The sequence below is a fragment of the Pseudorca crassidens genome, chromosome 16 (genome assembly GCF_039906515.1).
Source record: "Pseudorca crassidens isolate mPseCra1 chromosome 16, mPseCra1.hap1, whole genome shotgun sequence".
In the NCBI taxonomy this organism is placed as follows: domain Eukaryota; kingdom Metazoa; phylum Chordata; class Mammalia; order Artiodactyla; family Delphinidae; genus Pseudorca; species Pseudorca crassidens.
This window is the reverse complement of record NC_090311.1, coordinates 20,149,872-20,172,658: the sequence shown is the minus strand read 5'-3', so window position 1 is coordinate 20,172,658 and position 22,787 is coordinate 20,149,872. Positions and strand designations below refer to the sequence as shown.

General features: G+C 40.9%; 1 pseudogene; it reads left to right on the top strand.

Moving 5' to 3' along the window:
- Nucleotides 1-19,940, top strand: part of LOC137209498 (nitric oxide synthase-interacting protein pseudogene) — a 65,843-nt pseudogene extending 45,903 nt beyond the window's left edge.
- The last annotated feature ends 2,847 nt before the right edge of the window (nt 19,941-22,787 follow it).

Genomic DNA, 22,787 nt, shown 5'->3' with positions numbered 1-22,787 from the left:
TTCCAATTTCATCGAGATGTAATTGATATACAACATTCTGTAAGTTTAAGGTGTACAACATAATAATTTGATATATGTATATATAGTAAAATGATTCCCACGATAAGGTTAGTTAACACATCCATCACCTCACATAGTTACAACTTTGTGAGTTCATCTTCATTCATTTTCCCCACCCTCTGCCACTGGCAACCATCAGTCTGTTCTCTGCTTCTTTGAGTTCAGTTCTTTTAGATTATGCATATAAGTGAGATCATACAGTATTTGCCTTTCTTTGTGACTTATTTCACTTAGAATAATACACTCAAGGTACATCTATGTTGTCCCAAATGTCAGGGTTTCCTTCTTTTTTATGGCTGAATAATATTCGCTGTATATATATACCACATTTTCTTTATCCATTCATCTATTGATGGATACTTAAGTGATTTCCATGTCTGGGCAATTATAAATAATGCTGCAATGAACATGAGGGAGGTTGCAGATATCTCTTTGATATAGTGATATTATTTCCTTTGGATATATACCCAGAAGTGGAATCGCTGGATCATATGGTAGTTCTGTTTTTAATTTTTTGAGGAACTTCCATACTATTTTCTATAGTGGCTGTACTAATTCACATTTCCACCAACAGTGCACAAGTGTTCCCTTTTTTCCACATCCTCACCAATTCTTATCATCTCTTGTCTTTTTGATAATAATCATTCTAACAGGTACAAGATAATATCTCATTGTGGTTTTGATTTGCATTTCCCTAATGATTAGCATGGAACACCTTTTCTTGCACCTATTAGCAATTTGTATGTTTTCTTTGGGAAAATATCTATCCAGATCCTCTGCCCATTTTTAAATTGGATTGTTTGTTTTTTCACTATTGACTTGTATGAGTTCTTTATATATTTTGGATGTTAACCCATTATCAGATATATGATTTGCAAATATTTTCCCCCATTCAGTAGGTTGCCGTTTCATTCTGTGGATGGTTTCCTTTGCTGTGCAGGAGCTTTTTAGTTTGATGTAGTCCTGCTTGTTTACTTTTGCTTTTGTTGCCTTTGATTTTGGTGTCAAATCGAAAAAAAGCATTGCCAAGACCAATGTCAAGGATATTACTGCCTATGTTTTCTTCCAGGAGTTTTATAGTTTCAGGTCTTAGATTCAAGTCTTTAATCCATTTTGAGTTAATTTTTGTGTGTGGTGTAAGAGGGGTCTAGTTTCATTCTTTTGCATGTGGTGTCCAGTTTTTCCCAACACCATTTATTGAAAAGACTGTCCGTTCCCCATTGTATATTCTTGGCTCCTTTGTCATAAATCAATTGACCACATATGTGTGGGTCATTTCTGGGCTTTTTGTTATGTTCTATTGATCTATGTGTCTGTTTTATGCCAGTACCATACTGTTTTCATTACTATAGCTGCAATATAGTTTGAAATCAGGAAACATGATGTCTCTAGCTTTCCTCTTCTTTCTCAAGATTGCTGGAGCTATTTGGAGTCTTTTGTAGTTCCATACAAGTTTTAGGCTTGTTTGTTCCATTTCTTTGAAAAATGCCATTGGAATTTTTTATATATATATATATATATATATATATATATATATATATATATAGTTTTGTTTTGGCTGCATTGGGTCTTAGTTGCAGCACACAGGATCTTTCATTGCGGCGCACGGGCTCTTCGTTGCAGTGTGTGGGCTTCTCTCTAGTTGTGGTGTGCAGGATCCACAGCTCGTGGGCTCTGTAGTTGTGGCACATGGACTCTCTAGTTATGGCACGTGGGCTTAGTTGCCCTGCAACATATGGGATCTTAGTTCCCCCAGCAGGGATCGAACCGACATCCCCTGCATTGCAAGGTGGATTCTTAACCACTGGAGCACCAGGGAAGTCCCTGCCATTGGAATTTTGATGAGGATTGCATTGAATCTATAGATTTCTGTGGTTGGTGTGGACGTTTTAACAATATTAATTCTTCCAATCTATGAGCACAGAATATCTTTCCTTTTATTTCTGTCTTCAATTTCTTTCATCAATGTCTAATAGTTTTCAGTGTATAGATCTTTCACATCCTTGTTAAATTTATTCCTACATATTTTATTCTTTTTGATACAATTGTAAATGGGATTGTTTTCTTAGTTTCTCTTTCTCATAGTTCATAATCAGTGCATAAAAATGCAACAGATCTTTGTATATTGATTTTGTATCCTGCAATTTTACTGAATTCATTTATTAATTCTAACATTTCTTTTTTTTTTTCTTCCCTATTTTCTCTGGCTAGTATTTCCAATACTCTGTCAAATACAAGTAATGAGAGCAGGCATCTTTGTCTTGTTCCTGATCTTAGAGGAAAAGCTTTCAGCTTTTCACCATTGAATACGATGTTAGATGCGGCCTTATTGTATATGGCCTTAATTATCTTGAGGTACATTCCCTGTATACCCACTTTGTTAACCCTCTAGCTGCTTTTAAGATTTTTCTTTTTGTCATTGTTTTTGAGAAATATGATTCTAATGTGCCGTTGTATTGTTTTCTTCATATCGTTTGTGCTTGGGGTTTATTGAACTTGTATCTGTTGATTTACAGTTTTTATCAAATTTGGAAAAATTTTAGTCATTATTTCTTCAAATATTTTTTGTCCACTTCTCCCCGTTTCGAAGAATCCAATTACATGTATTTTCTGCCACTTGAAGTTATCCCACAGCTCCCTCACGTGCTGTTTATTTGCTTTTGCACTCTTCTCTGTGTTTTATTTTGAATACTTTCCTATGTCTTCCAGTTTACGAATCATTATTTCTGAAGCGTATGATCCACTGTTAATCCCACCCAATGTATTTTTCGTCTCAGACATTGTAGTTTTCATCTCTAGAAACTTGATTTACATCTTTTTATATCTTTCACATCACTACTTAACATGATTAACCTTTTCTCCAGCTTCTTGTGGAGTACAGTTACAGTAATTGTTTTAATGATCTTGACTGCTAATTCTGTCATCTAATCATTTCTAAGTCAGTTTTGATAGATAGATTTTTCTCCTCACTATAAATTTTATTTTCATGCTCCTTTGCATATCTAGTAATGTTTGGCTGGATTCTGACCTTGTGAGTTTCCCCTTGCTGGGTGCTAAATAGTTTTGTATTCCTATAAATATTCCTGAGCTTTGTTCTGAGATACATTTACATTACTTGGAAACAGTTTGAGTCTTTTGGATCTTGCTGTTAATCTTTGCTAGGTAGGACCTGGGCAATGTATAGTCTGGGGCTAATTTTGTCCTGCTGCTGGGGGGAAAATCTCTTGAGTATTCTAACCAGTGCCCTATAAATTATGATGTTTTTCCATTTGACTAATGAGAGCAAGAACTATTCCTGGCTCTGTGTGACCTCTGGACATTATTACCTTTAATCCTTTTGGATACCTTTTGCCCTGGCCTCTAGTAGTTTCTTTACACACACATGCTGATTGGCGCTCAGGTGAAGAAGCCAGGGGACTCTACAGATCCCTACAGAACTCTCTGGAGTTCTTTCTCTGTGATGCTCTCTCTAACCAAGCTCTCTGCTCTGCAAACTCTAGTCACCTTGGCCCTCCTTGTTTCTCAACTTCATCTTCTCAATTCAGGGAGACCACAGTGCCCTACCTGGGGGTCTCCTCTGCCTACAATGCCTGGAGACTCTCTCCAGGCAATAACTTGAGTCCATCATAGGACTCATCTTATTTGTTTCCTGTCTCTCAGGGATCACTCTTCTTCATTGTCCAATGTCCAATGTCCAGTATGTTGAAAACTGCTGCTTTAAATTTGTGTTCAGTCTTTTTGTTGTTGTTTCAGGGTACATCCAGCCCCTGTTACTCAATCTATGCTGAAAGTGACCATTTTTAATATACCATAATTAGTAATAGCTGTATTACAATAGAGCAAAATACAAGTGGTAGAATTCTTAACACCTTTTTGTAATTCCTGAACTTGACATGAAAAACGTTGCTTGTGTCATATGCATCTGAATACCTGCTCTTAAGTCAGTCACTATGTTAGACCCAATTTGTGTTATATTTTACTTCAAATATACATTATCACAAATTTATAAATAAAAAATGACCGCTTTAAATAATAAAAAATAAAATAAAATACAAAAAATATATGACACCCAGTTAGTAAATGACAGAGAAATGATGGAGTAAACTCAGACCTATCTAACTTCAAATCCTGCCACCCTTTCAGAAAGACATGCTACCACCAATGTGTTCATTTGATGAACTGGTTGAAATGATTGTAATGTGTTCAGTCTGTGCCATACTTTGTGGTAATAGAGATGATGGGTATTGTCCTAGCACTCAGGTAGCTTATAGGCTATTAGAGAATGGAACACGAATGTAAAATAACTGGAAAAGAAAGGAATTGCTAGACTATGTTCTATATTTGTGAATGAAAGCCAATGAACAACAACAACAAAAAAAAAGAAATTTAGAAATTGGTACCTTCTCACACTTTTTCTGCCATTGTGATGTGTGCAATTGACTCCCTTCCTGGTCACGTCTTCTACTGGACTTTCAGGATCAAGCAATTCCTGGCCAAGAAACAAAAGCATAATTGTCCCATTCTCAAATGGATTCAGATGAAACTCATAATAAAATCAGGTACAGTTCCAAGAAGAGATATGGAACCAAGCTACTTCTTTGCTAGTAGTTTGATTCCATAATAAATACATGAGATCCTTTGTTTGGGAAAAAAAAGAGAAATTGATGTCTTCTCCTTTCTGCCTTTCAGCTATGATTTTTGGCCTGAGGCTGTGCACTCTCTGTTAAAGAGTTATGTCCTCCTCATTAAAACAAATGTCTTTTTTAATTAGAAAACCATGTTCACTAAGTCTGACTTATTTTGGGGACCACTCGGTGTCTCTGGGAAACATAAAAGTGTACGATGACCTTGCAAATGGAGCTACCATTGGGTGGTGAGGGTGACCTCCTTGACCTTTCTTAGTAAGCCACATAGAGTGCCAGAAAGGACCAGGACTGTGGAGTCAGCCAGATGTGGATTCGAATTCTACTTATCCCATTTACCGGCTTCTCATCTTTGAGAAGATGGCTGATGCTTTCTGAGCCCCAGTTGCCTTACAGTATCTACCACCCAGGATTGTTATAGATATTAAATATGGAAATTAAGTGTTCAGCACAAAAGAGGCACTCAAAAAATAATGGTGGTGTTGACTGGTGCTTCCTTCCAGTTGTAGATTTGGGGATAAGAGGCAACATCCTGGCAACTAGCAGCTGGCCTGACTTCACAGGAATATGGGAATGGTTTTAACTGAGGCCAAAGCATAAAGCTCCACACTGGGTAATAGACATTATTTCTTAAGAATGTTCACTCACGTTTGTAAATCTGAGCTGTCATATGGGATAGGTGGGTAGCATTGATTCCCATCGCCTACCTTTCCTCAGTTCAGTGCCCGACTCAAGAAGGTTCCCCCGCCATTTGGAATAAGCTAGAATGCCCCTTTCTAAAATTTAAGGATTTCCACAGTTAATCCTAGGATCAGAAAATGTGCGTGCTGGAGAGAGAAGTAAAGGGACGTCTAGCACAACCTGAGTTGCATAATCTTAGTACCTTGAATGACTAACAGAATCTGACAAAGGTTGGATTGTAATCAATGTAATCAATATTGATTGTTGGATATCTACTAACATTGCCCCTTCTCCTCTCAGAAATCAACTCAGAACAATAAGAAGAACAAGAAATGCAAGCTCTAACACTGACAAGCTCAATGACATCTGGACCGCTGAACCACAATATATGAGAAACAGCCACCAAAGCAGTTACAGTTAAACAGGAGCAAGGGAGGTATGTGGAGAGAGAACGCTTACAGCCACATAGCACAGAAAACTGGCAGAGCAAGGTTCTCTGGAGCACATGCCACACCCTAGCAGAAAACCAATAATTCCTTGCTGGGAATACTGAGAATGTTGTGCTCCAGTAGGAGTCAGCAGCATCCTTGGACCCAGTTAAGTGTCAGAAAGGAGCAGGGTTGGGAGGCTGAGTGAAGTATCACACCAATGTGCAATATTTACAAGAAGGATTCTCTTGGTGAGACAGAGAAGATAGAGGAAGCATTGGTGACATCCTTCAGCAACTTATCTCTATTGTCCTGGGAGAAGTGGAAGCAGAGCCAACTTATACTCACAACTCTGGGTCTTAAGAAAACACACTGTGAACCGTGGACAGTTCAGCTAACCCATAACACTGCCTGGCTCCTCCATCACATAAAATTCCTACCAATAGAAAATCCAGGGAGAACTCATCCCTTTCAAAGTTGAATAATATAAATAAATGTCAACCCAGAAAGTATCTATAAAAATATATCAAAAGGAAAGAATAAAGGGAAGACAGGGAAAGGAAGACACAAGTAGAAGATGGAAGTTCACTCACCAGATAAATGTTACCATGGATCAAATTTAGAATTATTTTAATAAGCATATTGCCTGGAATTTATTTAAAATAAAACTCAAGCAATTGTTCAATAAAACAAAAACTCAGAGCAGAGAGCTAAAAGGGCTCAGGGAAGATGAGACCACAGGAAGAATTGAAATACTGCTCTCAGGAGAGAAGTGGAAGAGAAATAGCACACATTACAGAAATGTAGGTCAGGTTCGGAGCAGCACAAAGGAGACGAGACGTGGCTGAAAGTTCACTAAAAATGTGGGCATTAGGCTTAAGAAAAAAATAAGCAAATGTAAATAGAAATACACACACACACAAAATTAAAAGGATAAGAACAAAATAAAAAAACAAAGATTAAATAAATCCAACATATTTAAAATTAGTGTTCCTGAAGAATACAGAATCATTGAAATTATTCTTACACTGACATACAAATAATATTTAAATAGATATAGATGTGTGTGTACACGAATTTTTTCAGAAACAAGAAGCATTGCATATATAGATCAAAAAGTCATACCATGTCTCTGGAAATTTTGAGAATGGTCATCGTCAAAATGAAATTCATGGTCATCGCCAAAATGAAATTCTAACAAGTGTCTGACAAGGTATAAATGGATAAAGAAGATGTGGTATGTGTGTGTGTATATATATATACATACATATATACACATATATATATGTGTGTGTGTGTATATATATATATGTATATATGTGTATACACAATGAATATATTCAGCCGTGAGAAAGAAGAAAATCCTGCCATTTGTGACAACAGGGATGGACCTTGAGGGCATTATGCTAAGTGAGAGGTCAGACAGAGAAAGATAAATACATACTGTGTAATATCCCTTATATGTGGAACCTTAAAAAGCTGAACTCATAAAAACAGAGAGTAAAATGGTTGTTACCAGGGGCTGAGGGTGGGAGGAACTGGGGAGATGCTCTTTGAGGGTTCAAACTTGCAACTAGTAGATAAATAAGTTCTGGAGATGTAATGCACAGCATAGTGATTACAGTCAACCCTACTGTATTAGAAACTTCAGAGTTGGTAAGAGATCAGGTCTTAATTATCCTCACCACAAAAAGGAAATAATGATTATGTGATGTGATGGAGGTGCTAGCTAATGCTACCATGGTAATTATACTGCAATTTATAAATGCATCAAATCAACACATTGTACACCTTAAGCTGACACAACTCATGTGCCAATTATAAAAATGAAATTCAAACAAAATACTGGATTTCAAATATTAAGAATTCTCTGTGCAACCAGGCAAAATAATTAAATAAATCGACCCACCTCAGACTCTTCCCCGGTGAGAGTCAATCTAGAAAAGAACAGAGCAAAGCCTAAAAGTCTTCATGGAAAGAAAGAACGGGACCAAAACTTTTACTTCCAGCCAAATTAGCATTCTAGTATAAAGGCCATAAACATCTTCGAGCATGCAAGAACTCTGGGAATATAATCCCCATGAGTCTTTATAGAAGGTGACTTTCTAGAAGATTCTCAAGGGCAAATTCCAGCCAATTAAGAGCTGAATAGAGAACCTATGGCTAAACTTAATCTGGTTAAGTGAGAGGATAAACCTAAAATAAACGTGGGGATTATAGTTACAGAACAGAGTGTAAATGTTTTACAAGCCCTGACAAAGTGGAAATGATAGGACAAAGTTGGGAGAAAAATATGGAAAGTAGCATAAGCACCTTCACAGCAGGTAAATCAAGTAATAGAATTCTATGTCAAGAACTGTGAAGAGTGAGCTTTTACTTTGCTTGCAAGCTAACAAGTTATTCTGCCGCAGTTCCAGTGATGCTTACAGAAAGTCCGGGACTCCTGGGTCAGAGGCAAAGCAGCATGAACCTCATGCTCACATCAATTCCCCTTGTCCCCCAAGCCCTATGGGGACAATTCAGAGCAGCCTGTATTGATGCTGTGCACACAGTGGGTCTGCATCATAGCTGAGGAACCAGAGTTTAGGAAACCCCAACCTTTTATAAGGGGTCTGTTAGAAAACCTGCCCAAACTTTGCCCCATAGGGAGACATTATCTTTATTATCTTGGGCAGCAAACAAATCTTTCCCCTGCCTTGGAGGGTGACATTATATATTTCAAGGTCCTTTGCTATATAAATATTATTGAAAAGATTGTCCCCAACAGAAGTTGATACAAGTCCTGCAGAAACACAAGAGACCCATAGACAATTATGGTCACCCAACCATATAAAATACTTAAATGTTTACAGGTAAGCACTAAGAAAACTCATATAATCACTATAATCAGGAAGTGCATGAGAAAGAGGCAAGTTGAGAGGAAGCTGAAATGTACTGATTTCACCATAGTTCATAATAAGGAATAAATGGTATTAGCCAAAAATCACTAGAGTAAATATAAAGAAACAGCCAAGATATACTCACAACATGAGAAATAAGGCATGCAGCATCATTTGTAAAAGCAAAATCCCTATTTAACCTTGACATTTCAACTGAAATGTCACTTCCCTATGGAGGCCTTTCCTGAACATCAGACGAGGTTTGCTATCCTTCGTATCGCCTCTCATAGCTACCAAGGTCATACAGCTAGTTAGTGGTGGAGCTGAGATTCAGGCCTAAATTTGCTCATGCTGAAGTCTGCACTCTTAGTAGCTCATCTCTGCTGGCTACTCGCTGATTCATCTAATTATATTCTATTCACACCTGATAGTACAGAGTTTTGTTTTGTCCTCCAAGTTTTCATATATACAAGTCTTAATTCTCCAATACCCTTGTAATAGCTGAGACATGTCTTATGTTTCCTGAGTATGGCCCCCAGGACCTAGCACAAAACAAGCACTCTTTAAAATCATTCAATGCATGATATCGAACACAAATGAACATCTGGGAAGCCCACTAAATGCAGATTGATCACACTGCCTTACAGCACACAAGTATCAGTTTGAAGGAGAAAAGCCAAGACCGACTCCACCTCCTGATCCTAAGCACTAGATCATTATCTGTCTCTAAAGAACTATGTGTGAAATTCCTGAGGTTATAAGGAGAAACTACACACAGTCCTTGAAACAGCTTTCAAGGGTGAATAATGCATGCTCTATATTTAATGCATGAGAATGCAAAATGCAGAAAATTGCACAAGAGAGGTCAAACTCCCATTCCCTGCAACAAGAGATCTTTCTGTCTTCCTGCCAATAAATGAATCACTGGTTATTAAATATTGTTTACCATCTAAACAGGGATCCACAAAGCCTGTGTTCTCTGATCTCTTTGTTTCAAGGCTTCTCCTAATCAGGGACATCATCGCCTAATTTAGTGATGCCATGTATCTTGCACCTTTCTGAAAAGTGGGCACCATAGCTCCACTCCCTATAAAACTGGCTACCATGTTGCAATTTGAGGAAAAATAAATCTTACCATCATGATGATAGTCTGTGCAATTGAAGCCAGGATAAAGATGGCTCCGAGAAAATGGAATCTTTGACAGCATAATTTTTTTTTCTTTTTTTGCGGTACGCGGGCCTCTCACTGTTGCGGCCTCTCCCGTTGCGGAGCACAGGCTCCCGACGCGCAGGCTCAGCGGCCATGGCTCACGGGCCCAGCCGCTCCGTGGCATGTGGGATCTTCCCGGACCGGGGCACGAACCCGTGTCCCCTGCATCGGCAGGCGGACTCTCAACCACTGCGCCACCAGGGAAGCCCCGACAGCATAATTTTAACACTGTCAAATTATTCAGCTTTTTTCTTAAAAGTCACTTAATACTCCACACAGAGATTACTTTTGCCATCAAATATCACTTTGGAAAGAGTTAATGATTTAGGAGCGTCTACATATTTGTTAAAAGGCTAATACAGCAAATGAATGAGATGCCATAACCAGAGAGCCCTCTCACCCTGCGAGTTTTGTGTGATTGCTTCAGTCGGCATCATTAACATAGGGCATCAGAGAGAAGGGGGCAGCCAATAAATTACTGGCACTCCCAGTAATTGGAGACCAGAGTCAGCATCAGCACTGGTATGGTTTAGGAGGATGCTGTGACCTTTATTTGGTAAAGAGACCTTTCCTATCCAGCAGTAGTCTTATCTTTTACTTTAAAACTTAAATAGGGCTTCCCTGGTGGCGCAGTGGTTGAGAGTCCGCCTGATGATGCAGGGGACACGGGTTCATGCTCCGATCCAGGAAGATCCCACATGCCGCGGAGCGGCTGGGCCCGTGAGCCATGGCCGCTGAGCCTGCGCGTCCGGAGCCTGTGCTCCGCAGCGGGAGAGGCCGCAACAGCGAAAGGCCCGCGTACCATAAAAAAAAAAAAAAAAAAAAAAAAACTTAAATAAAAGATTTTGTTGTTGCAAAGACCTTAGTCTTTGGGCTGAAGCTCATTCATAAGGGAAATGCATTTTTGATGTGATGATGATAGTAGTGGCAATTAAGTTGACTGAGTGCTCACCGCATGGCAGGCACTGTCCAAGGACTTTACACATGCTGCCTAATTTCCTTAAGTACCACACAATGGGTAATATTGTGAACCCCATTTTACAGATTTGAAAACTGAGGCACAGAGTTTAACTTGGTTAAGATCTCACAGCTAGTATGAGTCATAGGTATTGTAACTGCTACACTTTACTGGTTCCTAGCAACAACTACCACCTACAATTCAATACATGCCAAGCTACCTATGCATGTACAATAGCTGCAATTAAGTACGTGCCAAAGGGCCCCATGGTAAACATTTTCTTAGTTGATCCTCACCAACAAAACAAAACAAACAAACAAAAAGAGGTAGATCTTTACATTCTCATTTTATGTATGAGGCAACTGAGGATTATAGAGATCAACAACTTGTCCATAAACACTGCTCCCATGACCTAATTTTTAACTCTGTATTGAATACAAGTCTCAGTACATTGAAGAGTGTTTCCGTTTGATCATTTTCTGGAAGTTACACTTTTCTTGTTTCTTCTAATGGTAACTTCCAATTCATCTCAGCATATACAGAGCCTTTTCAATTGGAGGGACTTTTGGGGCCCTGGTAGAAGTCTTCCAGCTTCAGGACCCTAAACACATATAACCTGAAGACTAATAACCATGACCCACGTGAAATTTTGAGGAACACATCCGAAGGGGTGTAGAGGCTGGGTGAGACCATGGCATTGGGGGGGGGGCTTCACTGGGGCTCCAGTTTTTCCGTGCTGTCTCCAATTGCCCTGTGTGTAGAGGGAGAGAGGACCAAGTATACCTTGACACAATCAGTAAAGCCTTTGTTTTCTGAGCCTGAGTGATAACTCTATGATATATTCCATCCCTCTCCTCCAATACGTCTCTCACGCTTGGTATTATCTCCATGGCAACTAGGAATGCATCCACAACCTTGAGGATATGTTTGTCTGCCTGTCTACCTATCTTAAGGTTAAGCTTGTTAACCTAAGTGTGTCAAAACATGATGGTTTCCAGCTCAATTTTGAATTAACTTAGTGAATCATGAAATCCTGGGAATCAAACTGCCCTTTTTCAAACCCGTGCTATGCAGCTTGTCAAACACGAGCAACTTAGCCTTAGTGAGGCTCAGCCTCCTTCCTCATCTATACAATGACAGAAATATAAGACTATTAGGAGGATTGGATGCGATTTCTCATAACATTTGAAAAATAAAACCTAGGACAATAATTCGTCTTTAGAAGGGCTCCACAAATGTTAGCTCCACCGTTGGAGAGCATCCCTTTAGCTGTATAATGTGTTGACTAAATGGACGTAGCACACGTGTCCCAGGGTTTTACTCTCAAAGGTTTCCAGTTGACTCTCTGTGGGTCATCTCAGAAGCCTGGTGGGGAAAAATAGGGGACATCCAGGTTAGAGAACCTGTGGTGAAACACATTGGTTAAGAAACAGCCAACCTCACACACTGCAATCCAAGTACCTTTGGTTGTTGAAGAGAATTGGCTTTAATTACCAAAATACGCTCATCTAAATTGCCTCTCTGAGAAAAAGAGCTTGAAGAGATTGAAGAAAAGGGCCTCTTTCCTAACTTCAGGTCTTCAGGGATGGAAGGAATGAAGCCCTCCCCTCATCACACCACCCAGTAGGAAGCTGGAATGGCTAGTTTTCTTCTGGGGATTTGAGATAAGAGACCTGAGTGAATGATCGTGAATTTTCAGCTGTTCCCCAAGAGGTGCCTCATGATGAGCCTCAAAATAGGATGAAATCTAGGCAAACCTCCCAGATGAGCACTAATTGGAGCAAAACCTTTTCTGTAACAAATGGCAAAGCTAAGGTTTTTGTGCTGTGTATTTTTTTAATGGTGCTATATTCCAACTAATAAAAAAAGTGATGCAAAATCAATAATTCCTACCTTCCCCGATGTACACCATCTAGCCTAATCAAACCCGTTGACTTGCTGCAACCCACATGAGCAACTTGTGTACATAGGTTTTCACACCTGCCTCCTGGAATGCTTCTCTTCACTGCCACCCCACTGCCCATCCTCTAATCCCAGAGCATTGTCTAGCCCTTCCATGCGGTTTTCTCTGAGAGCTGCTGCTCTCACTGACGTCTGTCTTCAGAAACCCAAAGGAACTTACCATGCCTTCTGAGCAATGCTTCTTACACTGATTATTTACTCATTTTCTATAAATGCTAGGAATTGCTTTTCTTCACAACTATTAATTATTTAATACAAAGACTATGTCAGATATTTTTTCCATCTTTTCACAGCATAACAGGCCCAGTAAATATTTGCTGGTTGGTTAATGACTTCTGTGTAAATAAATACTGCAAAATTTGTAACAAATGATCAATTCAAATACTTCACAGTAAAATATTTCTTCCCCATCCCTCATCTTAAAAATACAGCATTTTAAAGCCAGAGGGAAGATTCCTCAACCAATCTCCTCATTCTTTAGATGAATCGACTGAAGCTAAAGAAGGTGAAGTGACTTGATTAAGGTCACATATCTAACTAGAAGCCAATTAGGGCCAGGGCCCAGATCTGCAGACTTCTAGTGATGTACCCTTTCTGATACACAGCGTGGTGCCCCAGGGTTACACTCTACTTGTAAGTTGGTCATCACAGTTCAGTAGAGGGAAGACAGACTGGGAGCTAGATGGCATGGGGTCACATCCTTGTTCTTTCACTAATTCCTTCTATGGCCTTGGAAAAATCATTTAACCCTTTGGCCTCAGGCTTCACAGCTGCAGGAGGAAAGATGTTAATTCTGCATGATCTAACTCAGAGTTCAGCAAACTACAGCCCACAGGCCAAATCTAGTACACACTTGTTTTGGTAAATAAAGTTTTACTGGCATACCCGTTTATTTACCTATTGTAAATGCCTATAATGGAAGAGTTGAGTAACAGTTAACAGAGACCATATGATCCACAGGCGAAAATATTTACTATTTGGCCCTTTGCAGAAAAAAAATTGTTGACTCTCAATCTAACCTATATGTAGTACAGTTGTATGAATCTAACGATGCAAGGATTCTTTTCATCTATACAGTGCTATATCCACATTTAAAAAATCATTGTTATTGACAACAATAGTAGCAATAGCAATAGTAAATCATGAAATATCGTTTGCAGTAAAGGTGTAAAATTTTCTTTGTTTGGGACTTCCCTGGTGGTCCAGCGGTTAAAAGGCTTCGCCTTCCAATGCAGGGGGTGTGCGTTCAATCCCGGGGAGCTAAGGTCCCACATGCCTCCAGTCCAAAAAGCCAAAACATAAAACAGAAGCCATATTGTAACAAATTCAGTAAAGACTTTAAAAAAATTGTCTTTGTTTAATAGGTGGCATCTACATGATATATTGCTTGATTTGAGATCACCTCACCTCACCTCACTATTCATAGTAACATGTTTTTGCAGAACCAAGTGACAATTTTAACAGATCCAGGAATATTTCAAACTAATTAGATCATTTATATATAAAATATAAAACAAGTGTTTTCAGAAGAACATCAGGTCATCCATGGAGAGCATCTGCCCTCATTTTCATCACTAACCTGGCTCGCTATGTGAGTACCATCCTGTGTTATAAGTACCATGTAATGGAATTAACATTCACCTGGAAATACTGACTTTACACACACTGAGCTTTGACTATTGGCTCTGTTACTCTAAATGTATTAAGCTTTTCCATTGATGTTTCTGGGAGGGAGATTGGTGGCTCACCGTGGTTTTCCCCTGCCATGTACTCTGGGCATGGACATTAACCAAGGAAGACAAACTGTTCTCAGCAAAGTGGGAGATGAATCATTGGCCATGTCCAACTCACTGCCATGGTAATGACACGGGATTTTATCCTAAGAATTACAGCAGTCATTGAAAGGCCTTAGAAGAGCTCTTCCTCTGATGTAACCACAATGTGGATAACAGGTTGGAGGTGCAAGAGCAGGTGTGGGAACTGGCTAGGAGGCTGCAGGACTAGCCCAAGCAGGAGACAAGAATGACTTTGACTAGAGTTGTCATGGAGATGGGGATATGCAAACCATCATGAAAAAGCTGAAGCTGGGGGTGACGTGGGAAGAAGCAAAGGAGGCAGGACAGGCACTGGCTTTGTGTTAGCCCAGATCCAACCTAGAGCTGCACGAGGGCGGTTAGCGAGAATCCAGCCAGATTGCATTTCCCTCAAATTCATCTCCTGCCCCTATTTCTAATGCTCCTAGAGGCCCATAAAACCAATTCCAATTAGGGGTCTTTATTCCTCTCCAATAAAACTTAAAACTTTCATTTGATTCAGTAAATTCTTAACAACATCTTTTTATTTGCCTCTTTAAAAAGCCATTTTTACATGATGTAAATATAACAATTATTTAGTAGTGATAAATACATTCCTAATTAAACAACTATTTTATTACTTACTAACAGCTTAAAAAGTCTGAGATCCGTCGGGAAATAAAATATTTTATTTATAGGAATTGGGCTGAGAGACCTGATCTTCCTGCTGCAAATGAGTCAGAAATGACCAATATAAGTAAGATGAAACAGGATTTATTAGGCTTTAAGGCTGGGGTTCCTGTTTCCTTTGAAGTATTACTCTGCCTGTATTTGTATATGCATGTTTATGTATACGTGTGCATATGTGTGTGTATACAGAGCAGTTTGCCATGAAAGATAAGAAATGTCTATGTGATATGAACCTTCTCCCACCTGCATGACTAAAATATTCCTCTGAAATTTCTATGTCAGAAAAGAGCCTGAAACTTCTAAATGTTAAAGGCAAATACCCCTCAGAGAGATGAAATAGGGAACTTTGATCAGCTATTAATGACTCAGTGGAAACATACATATCTTCTCCAATAGCTGAGAATAAAGCATTGAGGCCATGGGAGTTTTGATGAAGGATATGTTCAAATCATAAATTGCACTTCCAGGCACCACGATGGAAATATCTAGAATGCTGGGCACTACTATGCTGTTGGTTGGGGAAACAGTAACCAAAGACCAGATTTTCAATTTTACAACTTTTCCGAGGCCAGCCCTGACTCCTAACCAAATCATATATTAAAGTTGGGCTTTATTTCTGCCCACTTGGACAGGCTTGTCTTGGCCTGGCCCAGTACCCCAGAAGGTGATTGTCTTTTTTTTTTAACTTTTTAGTTTATATTGGAGTATAGCCAGTTAACAATGTTGTGCACAGCAGGCGCACAGCAAAGCAACTCAGCCATACATATACTTGTATCCATTCTCCCCCAGACTCCCCTCCCATCCAGGCTGCCACATAACATTGAGCAGAGTTCCCTGTGCTATACACTAGGTCCTTGTTGATTATCCTTTTTAAATATAGCAGTGTGTACATGTCAATCCCAAACTCCCTAACTATCCCTTCCCTCCACCCTTAACCATAAGTTCATTCTCTAGGTCTGGGAGTCCGTTTCTGTTTTGTAAATACGTTCATTTGTATCATTTCTTTTTAGATTCTGCATATAAGCGATAGCATATGATATTTCTCTTTCTCTGTCTGACTTACTTCACTCAGAAGTTGATTGTCTTTATGTTATGAGAACGAGGTTTCTAATAGTGTGGAACATTCACAGTCTTGTGAGCTTGTTTTTAAATGACAAGAATGGACCTGTATAGACCTAGCCAGACTCTTTTGCTTGGATCACTTCAACATCCAAGTCTATGTAAAGAGGCTGGGACAGGGACTGAAGTGTAGGCCGTCTGTGCCCATGTAATGAGAAGAATGATCTAAATTTTTCCTCCTTCTGTTCAGCCATTTTTTTCATCAGTTCATTCATCTATTCAACAATTCAACAGCTATTTCTTGAGCACCCACCTGTGCTGGGCCCTGTGCTGGAGACTGGGGATATGGGAGTGAGAAAGACAGCCCGGGTCCTGCTCTCATGAAGGTAAGACCTGGTAGTAGACCAAGACTGAACTTCATTGGAAACATGTCATCCATCCTAGAGGGGCAGGGGATAGTCACCAGCTCTGTCTCTGTTTTACCATGTGACCTTGGGAAACTCTCTTGCCCTCTGAGCCTCAGGTTCGTTATCTGGGCTTTCGACCAGATGCTCTCCAAGATCTGTACCATTGTTTCTTGTGGCCTCCAACCAAACATGACTGGCTGATCGGCAGCCATGCTTCTCTGCAACACAGATACATCTGGATTCCTAAGAAACACCTCCAGGGGACTTGGAAGTGGGTGAAGCTACGTCATTGGGGGTGGTTTCACTAGGCATTCTGGCTTTCTTTCCATTCTTCCTTCATTTTTCTAAATCTCTGCTCTGTACTGGCTAGGCAAAGGAAGATGCATGCGCCGGCACTCTCAGCGTGTTTCTTCTGAGCCTAAGAGTGATAAGACAAGAGGAGGGGGTGCAACTTAAAGATGCTTTATCCGTCCTGATCACTTTTCAGAGAACTAATCTAAAATCCAGGGGGCAAAGTAACTTGATTAAGATCCCACAGCAAAAAGGAATCAGTCTGGGGCCAAGATGTACACCGCCAGGCTTGCAGTGGCATGCCCCTCCTGAACCCAGCATGCTGCCACAGTGTTCCCACATCCTGGTCACTTGGTCCTCATAGTCTAGGGGGAAAAGAGTGAACTGGGAGTCCGTGCTGTCTCACCAATCCACCGTGCAGCCAAATCACTTAACCCCAGTAGCCTCAGCGCCACAGCTGCAAGAGGCCAGATGTCTTAGTGCATAATGCTGTTGTGCAAACAGAACGCAGGTCAGTGGCCAGACAAAGAAGCTTTTAAACACAACAGTGCTACATCCTTGCAAACCACTGGAATCACTGTTGTGGAAATGGTAGCAGTAGTAATAGCCATAGTAAATCATGAAAGATAAACTTCACCCGAGCCCATCAGGATTTTTGTCCATTAAATGTGTGGCAACCAAACTGCCTCTGGTGTCCACAAAATAATGTTTTGTAAAACTAGATTATACCTCTGAAGATTTCTGAAATATTCTAGGAACAACTGATATGAAGACTTGTGTACAAAACATAAGTGGATGTTGTCAGATCAGCAGCTCAGCCACGTAGGGCCTCTGCCACCACTTCCATCACGAATGTGACCCACCGAGGACTCCCCCATGTGCCATAAATGTGTAGTTAGACCTCCCACCTGAGACTCTGATTTGGAGCAAACTGACTTTCAGCGTTCATGTTTGTTGCTCTAATGCATTGGATTTATTATCATTAGCATCATTATTAGCATGGAATTAGCATTAGCATTTTTGAGAGGGAAGGTTTTGCCTCCAAGTGGTTGATTCCCTGCTCTGTTATGGACATGCTATTTCCTCAGTTCAGGAAAACACCATTCTCGGAAAAATAGGAACATTAATCATTGGATCCATCCAGTCCCCTATCCATCCAGCCCTTGGGAGAGGATTGATTGATGGAAAGTGCTAGCCTCAAAGTCAGAAAACCAGTTTCTGCAATTATGCTCCACATTCCACAAATACCTGAGCCTCAGTTTTCTCCTTAAACACATGGAGCCAGTATCTTCTTTCTCCCCTCCTCAGAAAGGGTTTTGAGAAGAAAATAAAGAGCAAAAGAAAAGTTATCATAAACATGGAATGTTTAAAAAGAATGAAGTACATACCAAGTAGTTGTATAATATAGAGAGAGACTAGCCAATACATAAGTCTTTATCTTGTGCCAGACACTGTTCTAAGCACTTTACATAAAATAAACACTATTGACTAGTAATAATAATAGAGTAAGTTTAATAAAGATTTATCCATATGGATGTTCACAATTTTCAAGCAGGGCATCAGCACTTTTCAGCCGTCTCCAGGCACAGCTGTGTCTCAATTCCAGGACAGGAACTAGAAGAGTTGCTGGGCCATGTGATCTGTAGGAAAATCTGTGCAGACTGTTCTACCCCTACAGCGCCTTGAGTGATTGGCTCCTGACCCGAAGTCCTCAGTTCAGCAGATGGAAAAATAGTCTTTCCCACAGGGAAAGGGGAAGAGAGTGAAATTATTTGCTCTCCTTCTGATATAATTCCCCATGTCAGGATTATGGTGTCGGGTGCAGTCGTAAACCCCATGGATGAAAAGATAACTTAAAATGCACATTTCATTCCATGTGTGGGTATTTCAAAGGACCTCAGGGTTGATCAGGAGACAAGACGGTAATAACATGCCAGTTAGTTAAAGAACCAGAGGATTGAATGGCTTTGTTCAACTACTGCTGAACTGATGTGCCCACATGTAGAAGATTTAAAATGTTGGCTCCCAGGCGCAGGAGCTAAATAAACCCACTTTGTTGTTGTTGTCTTAGTTTTCTTTCCCCAGAAGATAACATCTACCGTGTAATAAGTGGAAGTTTCTCCAACACAAGACACCCACTAACAACTTCCAAAAGGGATGGGGCCCAGCTGGGGCCAATAGAATGCGCGGTCTTGTCGATCATTGGTGAAGATAACATAAGAACTAAAAGAAGGAGACTGCGCCGCAGGTGAAGGCCTACAAGAAGCAGCAGGGCGCCGGGCGTGAGAAACACAAGGAGCTGCAGAGGGCGGCAGCGCAGGACCCGGCAGGGGGCTTCCTGGAGAAGTAGGCGGCCACCGAGAGCCGGCCCCTCGACCCCTTCACGCCCAAGGCCGCCTCGGGGAACGACCCAAGCGATGGCCCACGGGGCCCAGTACGGGCCCTGCACGCAAGGACAAGGACAAAGCGCTGCCCAGCGTCCGGATCCCGCCGCTGACCCCTGAGGAGACGGCCACGAATCAGGAGAAGCCGTCGCGCGTCGTGACCTGGCCCGCGTTCGGGAAGCGCTGCGCATGTCTGCACGTCCCTCCTGATGCCCGTGTGCTTCAGGCCGCTCCACAGCTCGGTGAACCGCGTGCGGCTCGTCACGCGCAGCAAGCACTGCCTGTGCGCCAGGACCCGCGAGCCTGAGGAGCGCTTCGCCGAGCGCCGGGCTGCGGTCCTCTGGAGCCGTGGGCACTCTGGAACGCGTGGAGAAGCCGGTTCGCAAGGACCACGTGGACCCCGTGAACCGGAGAAGCTCCCGGACCGCGGCATCATCGTGCTGCAGCGGCTCCGGAGTGAAGCTGCAGGTGGAGAAGTCCAGGCCACTACGGTAGCTGGTGAGCACATCCTCCATTTTGTTAGCTGAGCACATGTTGTATGCCAGGTACTGTATCGGGTGCTAGCTGGGATTTTAAGGGGAATAACGTACTTTCTGCCCTCAATAATACCAAACTGCCATTTCTTGAGTGCCAGGGTTGCTGGGCACTGTTTTAAGTATCCTGTATGTATTTGTTAATAGATCCTCATTAGCAGCCCAAGAGGTGGATGCTATTCAAAAAGTTTACAAATAATAAATGCTGGAGAGAGTGTGGAGAAACGGGAACCCTCCTACACTGTAAATTGGTGCAGCCACTATGGAGAACAGTATGGAGGTTCCTCAAAAAACTAAAAGTAGAACTACCGTATGATCCAGCAATTCAACTCCTGGGCATATATCCAGAAAAGCTGAAAACTCTTGCTCAAAAAGATATATGCACCCCAGTATTCACAGCAGCGCTGTTTACAATAGCCAAGAAGTAGAAACAACCCAAGTGCCCATCAACAGACAATTAGTTTAAGAAGATGTGGAATAGATAGATGATAGATAGATAGATAGATAGTGCAATATTACTCAGCCATAAAAAAAGAATGAAATATTGTCATTTGCACCAACATGGATGGACCTAGAGATTATCATAGTAAGTGAAGTAAGTCAGAAGAAGACAAATACATGATATCACTTATATGTGGAATCTAAAAAATAATGCAAATGAACTTACTTAGAAACAGACTCACAGACATAGGAAACAAACTTATGGTTACCAGAAGGGAAAGGGAGGGGTCAAGGGATAAATTAGGAGTATGGAGTTAACAGATGCAAACTATTATACCTAAAGTAGATAAGCAACATGGATTTACTGTATAGCACAGGGAACTATATTCAACATCTTATGATAACCTATAATGGAAAAAAAATCTGAAAAAGTATATATCTAACTGAACCACTTTGCTGTACACCTGAAACTAACACAACATTGTAAATCAACTCTACTTCAATTTAAAAAAAAGAGGAGAATGCTATTATTATCATCACTATACATATGAGGAAACTGAGACACAGAGAGTTTAAGTAACTTGCTCAAGGTCACTACGTAGTGATTGGAGTTGCTGCGCTTTGAACCCCAGCAATCTGGATTCAGTGCTCAGGAGACCAACCGCTGCACTCTACCACCTCTCCTGTGGGAGAGGGGATACGACAGGCACAGGCATGATCACCCTTCGCTCAGTGCTACCCAAATGGTTTGCAAATACGTGCTTCAGAAAAGGGACATGGTTAATCAAAGAAGGCTTCATTTTGTTATGAAGCGTGTAGAACTCCACAGGCAGGGATGGGTGGGGGTCACCTGCAGCTAGTGGGAACGGTGTGAGCCAAGTCATCCTGATAGAAAACACTGCTTCTCACACTTTGATGTGAATACAAGTCACCTGTTTATTGTTGCAAGGCAGTCCAAGCACAAGGGGTGTTAGTGAGATTCCAACCAGATGAGGCTTTTCCCCAAATTCATTATCTGCCCCTGTTTAAAATGAACATGAAGGCACATGAAACAAGTCCTATTAGGGTCTCTTTATTCTTCTCCAAGAAAACTTGAAACGTTCATTTGACCCAGTAAAATTCTTAATAACCTCTTTTTTATGTTCCTCTTTTTAAATCAATTTTATGTGTTCTAAGAAAAAATGATTAATGACTAGTGAGAATGTTTCCCTAATACCACAGTTACTTTCTTAAACTTCCCAACTTAAAAATGCTTCAAAAAAATGCTTCAGGTCTGAAATTTGCCTAGAAAATCAATTATTTACCTAATGTGTGTTATAATTTTCTTTCAAATAATTATCTAAGGGTTGGAAAGAAAACAAATTGGGCTGAAAAGCTCAAGTATGTAACTTTAGACCTGATCTCCCTGACAGAAATCGAGAGAATTTGTCACTATGAAATGAGAAGGATTAATGAGCATCTGTGAGTGAGGCCCTGGTTTCCTGTGGAGGGTGTGTGTGCATGTGCATGTGCACGTGTGTGTGTGTTTCACATAAGTGCACTGCGTGTGCACGTGCATATCTGTGTACCGATGGATGATCATTAAAGAATAGGTGTCTTTAAACAAGAGGCTCATTTTCAGTCCCAGTGGCTGGGAGTTGAAGTAAGTGCCTGTGTGGCAAATCCCCACCCACCCCCGCTGAAAGATTTCCCTCTGCCTCTCTAGGGCAACACCTGAAATGTATGTTTTGTAGCTAACTCGCTAGACAGGTATAGGATGTTTTAGTCAGCCACTACTGATTCAGTGAAAGTCTGATTATCAAATACTCTGTATTCTCCCACAACTGGCTTCCATGGGTAATGAGAGCTTTGCTGGAGGACATGCTGGAATCATGAATTGGGACCTGGGCTTTCCAGGGCACCTTATGAACAGTGCCCTGGGCACTAATTAGGTAGCAACTCTTGTAGACTGAAAAAAAAAAATGCGCAACCTAAAAGTTGAGAGCTATGTTTTATTCAGTGGACATTCTGAGGAGACAGGACTCTCAGATCCCTCTGAGGGACTGCTCTGAAGAGGCAAGGGGCGGGCCAGGATATATAGGAGTTTTTGCAACAAAGACCAGGTAGTCGGAACATCGGAAGATTACTGCTAATTAAAGAAAACCAGACATCTCAAATTAATGAAATTAGTGCTTTTCTATGAATGGGAAACTGCAAAGTCTGGACTCATTGAAATCATTCCTTTGATATGCACCTCAGCTATCTGGGGGCAGTAGCCTGTGTTTTCACATCCTGAGTCTCCTCAGGGTGCACTGTTGGGAGTGGCTGCATCAGTTGGCTGTTTGATGGCAAGCATTCCGTTTCCATCCTGAGTTCCCTCAGGGCTCCC